The sequence below is a fragment of the Schistocerca piceifrons genome, chromosome 1 (genome assembly GCF_021461385.2).
Source record: "Schistocerca piceifrons isolate TAMUIC-IGC-003096 chromosome 1, iqSchPice1.1, whole genome shotgun sequence".
Taxonomy (NCBI): domain Eukaryota; kingdom Metazoa; phylum Arthropoda; class Insecta; order Orthoptera; family Acrididae; genus Schistocerca; species Schistocerca piceifrons.
In genome coordinates, this window is record NC_060138.1 from 468,918,230 (window position 1) to 468,926,119 (window position 7,890).

Genomic DNA, 7,890 nt, shown 5'->3' on the forward strand with positions numbered 1-7,890 from the left:
CGCGATACGACAGTTCATCAAGAGTAGTGACTGGCGTATTGTGACGAGCCAGTTGCTCGGCCACCATTGACCAGACGTTTTCAATTGGTGAGAGATCTGGAGAATGTGCTGGCCAGGGCAGCAGTGGAAGATTTTCTGTATCCAGAAAGGCCCGTACAGGACCTGCAACATGCGGTCGTGCATTATCCTGCTGAAATGTAGAGTTTCGCAGGAATCGAATGGAGGGTAGAGCCACGGGTCGTAACACATCTGAAATGAAACGTCCACTGTTCGAAGTGTCGTCAATGCGAACAAGAGGTGACCGAGGCGTGTAACCAATGGCACCACATACCATCACGCCGGGTGATACGCCAGTGTGGCGATGACGAATACACCCTTCCAATGTGCGTTCACCGCGATGTCGCTAAACACGGATGTGACCATCATGATTCTGTAGACAGAACCTGTATTCATCCGAAAAAATGACGTTTTGCCATTCGTGCATCCAGGTTCGTCTTTGAGTACACCATCGCAGGTGCTCCTGTCTGTGATGCAGCGTCAAGGGTAACCGCAGCCATGGTCTCCGAGCTGATAGCCCATGCTGCTGCAAACGTCGTCGAACTGTTCGTGCAGATGATTGTTGTCTTGCAAACCTTCCCATCTGTTGACTCAGGGATCGAGACGTGGCTGCACGATTCGTTACAGCCATGCGGATAAGATGCCTGTCATCTCGACTGCTAGTAATACGAGGCAGTTGGGATCCACCACAGCGTTCCATATTACCCTTCTGAACCCACTGATTCCATATTCTGCTAACAGTCATTGAATCTCGACCAACGCGATCAGCGATGTCACGATACGATAAACCGCAATCGCGATAGGCTACAATGCGACCTTTATCAAAGTCGGAAACGTGATGGTACGCATTTCTCCGCCTTTCACGAGGCAACACAACAACGTTTCACCAGGCAGCGCCGGTCAACTGCTGTTTGTGTATGAGAAATCGGTTGGAAACTTTTCTCATGTCAGCACGTTGTAGGTGTCACCACCGGCGCCAACTTTGTGTGAATGCTCTGAAAAGCAAATCATTTGCATATCACAACATCTTCTTCCTGTCGGCTATATTTCGCGTCTGTAGCACGTCATCTTCGTGGTGTAGCAATTTTAATGGCCAGTAGTGTGTATCCCTTCCAGCCATTCGTGATTTGCTCCTTTAACTCCTGTAGGAAGAAATCATTTCTATTGCTTCATCTATCTCTGTGGATCCATGACTTCTTTGTTTTCCTCCACCCCTGGTTGACCGGTAAAAATCCCTCTGACAAAACTTACGACATCGAGCATTTTAGCACAAAGATGAAACAGAGGTTCTTCACTTCTAATGGAAACAAAACGGCAATGCATGGTGTGACGCCACGCCATCTCTCCTCCGAAGACAAAGTTCAGAGCTGCACTCTCAGCAAGGTAAGTCATGGCGATGATCTTCTGAGATTCTGAATGGTTTATTGTGTTTTATGTCCTTCCTTAAGGTGCAACGATCAACTCTGAGGCGTATTGTGCTACTCTCAGAAAGCTGAAGAAACGATTTCGGCGTGTTAGTCGCCACCCAAATCGTCTGACATGTATCGCAAAGAACATTTACAGGACATAATTGAGAGGTCATTAGTGCACAAAACCCTGCACAAGCAATACTTTGGCAATTACGGACGGCTATAAATGCAGCATGGCCCAATATATCTGCGGGGTACTTCCAACAACTTGGATTCATGCCACGTCGAGCTGCTGCACTACGCAGAGTAAAAGGAAGTCCGACACGATATTAGGAGGTATCCCATGACTTTTGTACCTCAGTGTTATTAGATGTCTATGGGTTTTTCGTGAGATACACTCACGGAAAGCAACATGTTGGTTGAATTTTCTAGGAACAAATTCTGCCGCAACTTTAATAATAAATCACACCGTGATGCACAGCACCTCTCTTGCAGCGTGTGCCATTGGAGTTAGCTGAGTATCTCTGCGACTGTTTAGCGCTTACTAAATGAACCTGCAACAAAATGCTCTGCTCTTCTTTGGATCCTCTCTGTTTCTTCTACCTGTGTATCTTATTCGTAATTGATCATCTATCCCATACCTAGATTTTAGAATGTGCTTGGAAGCCAGTTTCGTTTCTCTAAATTCATTTCTCTTCTATTATTTCAGAAATAGAGCTCAGAAATTTGTTAAAGTGATCGAGCATCGTAATTGGATGTAGTATCTGTTACCACAGACGTCGCTGGCCACCTAGAGCAGAGGACTGGGTGCTGCATGACGTGTGTGAACCGATTTTGTCTTATATACGCAATACAGAGAATATATCTGAAAACTGCAGGCAAAATTATTTTTATTTGTACTAGATTTCTTTGGAAAATGGTATGCGCTTCTGATATGCGAACTTAGGAAATATAGGAAATACCCGAATTCTTTGTTTAATGAAATTTTCCCTAGTATTGGCTAGATTTCATGAATATAAGACTAGCTGTAAGGCACCCGAAGGCCTCCGAGCGTGACTGTCTGGGTGTGTAATGGGCAAACTATGGAAACTTGGTAGCTGAATTCAGTTAGTCAGCAGAAGGTTTCGGTATAACTGCTTCTCCATCGTTGTATGACATTTTCGATATGGCGCAGGGAAAGTAGATGCTGCATTTCTTACAGAAGAACCCTACAACAACGCCGCGTTGAACTGTCCCCGCAGTAACGCTAGCCACATGCCAAAACTTTTGGTCGTCTGGGAGTAGCTACATTATCCTGTGTCTTGTGGGTGACACAAAAATAAAACAGAACTTCTCTTTCTCTATGACAACGGAGGGCCTCACTAACTCTGCCTATCCTAGAGGATCTCACAAAAATTCATTGGGCTGTTCTCGTCAGCCAGCCTACATCCCGGATCTCGCCTCTTCCGACTTACATCTGATCAGCCGAATGAGGGATGCACTAGGCTGGGAGCAGTGCGCTGATGACGGACAGGTTATTGCAGTAAGATGTCGGCTCAGACGTCTCCAGTAGAGTGGTATCATGCAGGCTTACAGGCCCTGCCAGTAAGGTGGAATAAGGCCATCGCATTAAGTAGAGATTATGCTGAAAAACAGGGTTTTGTAGCGAAAAGAATGGGAATAATATGGAGTATTGGAACCCTGAATAAAACCAACTTGTTTTCAGAAAAAAAATGTGTTGAATTACTTATTGAAAGCCCCTCGTACCTGTTCTTCAGTTTTTATAACTGGACAGGGTATGATCCAGCTCCTCTTCATTCCCGTAAGAAGTGTTCGGCGTGAAAGCGTGGAAAAATTTATTTTCTTAAACATCCATAATTATACTTCAGCTGTACGATCGTTACTGGAAATTTACTGGAGCGTCTATCATTGGTTAACGATGGATCTATTGTGTTTTCTTTTATAGACTGATTTTTGCAGTCGAGTGGTCATAGTGTCTTTATCTGTTACATGGAGTATAAAATCAACGTTAGGTCTTTCGTTGCTATAATATACTATACGTGGAAGAAGTGATACGTTAAAACCTATCATTTTTTGTAAACTTGCTTTTCCATTTATATTGCACGAACCCCTGAATGGTGCATAATTACTTGAATCTTTGACAATATATCTAAGCTCAGAGCGGCTGTACTATTAAAAAGACTTGCAATACTCACTGACTTTGGAGGTCAAAGTGTATTGTCAACTTGCTCACTTGTATGATGTCACGTCTTCATATAGATAAGGCATACTGGCCAATGATCTTCTTCAGTGCCGATGCACTCACATTGCTCGAACCCTTACGAGAATCGGTAGATTGGCTGCCGCGAGTAATGAGTATAGTGGACAGTGGCACTACAAATGTAGTGTGTGGACAGCAAGTAGGGAATGTTGGTCTCACGGGAAGCGCGCCAGAGATAAGTCCCTGCAGTCGCACTATCGTCTGCGTTGTCGGTGGCTCAGACGCCGGCACGGTATCTCAGCGTGTTCAGTCAGAGGGCTAGCTGCCCTCTGTAATAAAAAAAACTTAGTGAACGGATCAACGATGAACTTAAACAGGTGTCATGGGTCGTCCGCCACGAACAAATGCAACGAAGAAGAGTGAACATAACGAAAAAAAAAAAAACGGACAGAGCGTCTGCCATGTAAGCAGGAGATCCCGGGTTCGAGTCCCGGTCGGGGCACACATTTTCAACTGTCCCCGTTGATGTTTATCAACGCCTGTAAGCAGCTAAAGGTCTGGATTTCATTGTAATTTCATTCCATAGCTTTTTTTTACGTTTCAAACATACACTCCTGGAAATTGAAATAAGAACACCGTGAATTCATTGTCCCAGGAAGGGGAAACTTTATTGACACATTCCTGGGGTCAGATACATCACATGATCACACTGACAGAACCACAGGCACATAGACACAGGCAACAGAGCATGCACAATGTCGGCACTAGTACAGTGTATATCCACCTTTCGCAGCAATGCAGGCTGCCATTCTCCCATGGAGACGATCGTAGAGATGCTGGATGTAGTCCTGTGGAACGGCTTGCCATGCCATTTCCACCTGGCGCCTCAGTTGGACCAGCGTTCGTGCTGGACGTGCAAATCGCGTGAGACGACGCTTCATCCAGTCCCAAACATGCTCAATGGGGGACAGATCCGGAGATCTTGCTGGCCAGGGTAGTTGACTTACACCTTCTAGAGCACGTTGGGTGGCACGGGATACATGCGGACGTGCATTGTCCTGTTGGAACAGCAAGTTCCCTTGCCAGTCTAGGAATGGTAGAACGATGGGTTCGATGACGGTTTGGATGTACCGTGCACTATTCAGTGTCCCCTCGACGATCACCAGTGGTGTACGGCCAGTGTAGGAGATCGCTCCCCACACCATGATGCCGGGTGTTGGCCCTGTGTGCCTCGGTCGTATGCAGTCCTGATTGTGGCGCTCATCTGCACGACGCCAAACACGCATACGACCATCATTGGCACCAAGGCAGAAGCGACTCTCATCGCTGAAGACGACACGTCTCCATTCGTCCCTCCATTCACGCCTGTCGCGACACCACTGGAGGCGGGCTGCACGATGTTGGGGCGTGAGCGGAAGACGGCCTAACGGTGTGCGGGACCGTAGCCCAGCTTCATGGAGACGGTTGCGAATGGTCCTCGCCGATACTACAGGAGCAACAGTGTCCCTAATTTGCTGGGAAGTGGCGGTGCGGTCCCCTACGGCACTGCGTAGGATCCTACGGTCTTGGCGTGCATCCGTGCGTCGCTGCGGTCCGGTCCCAGGTCGACGGGCACGTGCACCTTCCGCCGACCACTGGCGACAACATCGATGTACTGTGGAGACCTCACGCCCCACGTGTTGAGCAATTCGGCGGTACGTCCACCCGGCCTCCCGCATGCCCACTATACGCCCTCGCTCAAAGTCCGTCAACTGCACATACGGTTCACGTCCACGCTGTCGCGGCATGCTACCAGTGTTAAAGAATGCGATGGAGCTCCGTATGCCACGGCAAACTGGCTGACACTGTCGGCGGCGGTGCACAAATGCTGCGCAGCTAGCGCCATTCGACGGCTAACACCGCGGTTCCTGGTGTGTCCGCTGTGCCGTGCGTGTGATCATTGCTTGTACAGCCCTCTCGCAGTGTCCGGAGCAAGTATGGTGGGTCTGACACACCGGTGTCAATGTGTTCTTTTTTCCATTTCCAGGAGTGTATTTACACTAACTAGGACTACATTTGACACTGACGTCTGTACGGACTGTTAGCGGACCCATGTTTAATGGAAAATTTCTGCTTACAATATCTTGTCAGGTTTCGCTATTAATTATGATGCACCCTGTAAGTGCATGCCTCTGGCGACCGTCTCGGCTTGGCACCCCAAACGGCCGCTTATGTCACTTGGGCATTAAAACGGGCCAAAAAAAGACAGCAAATAGGGATGGTTGACCTTGGGGGGGCTTACCACGGCACAAAAGTTTATAATCTAGTTCTTACAATGGTGTCAGTCAATCAACTGACCACGGGGAAGTCACGGAACTGCCCATGACGATAGCTGCCGGTCTCTCGCGCAGTCTCATTGCATCTTCACACTCTATATGTGTTTTCCATGCAGTTGGTTAAGGGTTATAAACCCTAGACATTACTGTTTAACCGAGTCAAGATCCTTCCAGTACTATTGTAAATAGATCCACTTGGAAATTCTGTTTGAGAATGTATGACAGTTTACCTGAGTGAAGATCTTTCCAGTACTATTGTAGATACATCCACTTGCAAATTCTATTTGAGAATCTATGACATCGTAGAAATGCCGACGATCAGTACCAGAGTTAGTCCACGTGTATTTCAAGAAGAAACATTAGTGATGTGCACGCTTTGTGAGAGAACGAGTTGATCGCAGGCACAGAACTCTATGCTGAACTAGGTTGGTTTGTTGATTCGGAGGAGGGAACCAAACAGCGAGGTCATTGGCTCCAATGAATGACATAAGGAAGGGAAGGAAGTCGGCTATGCTCTTTCAAAGGAATCATCCCAGAATTTGCCTTAGGCGTTTAGGGAAAAAACGGAAAACCTAAATCAGGATGGACGGGCGCGGGTTTGAACCGTCGTCCTCCCGAATGTGAGTCCAGCGTCCCAACCACTGCGTCACCTCGCTCGGTAAATGCTGAATTACAAAGCTGCCCGTGTCGCGCAAGACGCCAGCGCGTGGAGCCGGTGGCTACATCGATAGTGGTAGTTACCCGCCACCATTTGACCTGCAAGCGGTGAATACCTGACGGCTATGAAACTGCATTGTAACGTTGAGGATTAATATTCAAAATGACTTTGCAGTTTCTCACAGACTGATAACACCAGGTACCCGAAATTTATCGTGCAGCGCGGGTCCGAGACGTTTTTAGGTGAATTTGTTCTAGGTAAACCTTTAAGAAACTGAGTGGAGAATTTCTCACAGCCTGGAGACAGGACGGAACGAAAACAGCTTCAGAATTTCAAAGGATAAGACGGTATATATTTATTAAGATTCGGCATACCGTCACTTGGATGTTACAGCGATAACGGGTTTCGTTAAGCTAAAGAACATCTACGTGACAGTATGTCAAACCTTCGTTAATTTATACCGTCTTACCCCGTGAAATTCTGACATTTTTCAGCATGTGAAAGTCAAAAACATCTTGTCATCATCGAAGAGGCAGAATATTTCAGAAAACCTAGTTAAAAGCCTTAAACAATTACTTTTACAAAGAAAAAATCGAACTGTTTCCAGTTTACTGTAATAACTGTAGATCAAGAACACTGGCCTCGCATTCGGGCGGACAGTGGTTCAAATCCCCGCCTGGCCATCCATTTTCCTACATTTCCTTAAATCGCTGCAGGCAAATGCCAGTGTGGTTCCTCTGAAAGGGAACGACCGATTTCCTTCCCTATCCCTCCTTAATCTGAAGTTCTCCTCCGACTCTAATGTTCCTTGTTTTGTAGTAGTTGTAAAACAACGCCTTAATTACAAAAAAATGGTTCAAATGGCTCTGAGCACTATGGGACTTAATTCTGAGGTCATCAGTCCCCTAGAACTTAGAACTACTTAAACCTAACTAACCTAAGGACATCACACACACCCATGCCCGAGGCAGGATTCGAACCTGCGACCACAGCGGTCGCGCGGTTCCAGACTGTAGTGCCTAGAACCACTCGGCCACCCGGGCCGGCCCTTAATTACAGCTAGTACTGCAATAACTGCTGTTGCTGAAGTAAACAACAGCCATGTATCTATACCTATTGCGGTGTGCACAGACAATAAATCCTGTTAGTCTCCCCTTGACCTAAGAACGTTCCTACACCGTTAGTAACCAGAAGCATCTCGACACTTGTCAGCAGGAAACGAGGGGCTTTTGAAAAGTCCATGCAAATTTA

General features: G+C 46.9%; 1 non-coding gene across 1 annotated transcript; it reads right to left on the minus strand.

Annotated features, from left to right (window-relative positions):
• Positions 1 to 7,598: 7,598 nt before the first annotated feature.
• On the minus strand, positions 7,599 to 7,682 carry Trnas-gga. Its single transcript is given in 2 exon segments — positions 7,599 to 7,633; positions 7,643 to 7,682. It is a non-coding gene; the product is annotated as a tRNA-Ser (tRNA).
• Between the last annotated feature and the right edge of the window lie 208 nt (positions 7,683 to 7,890).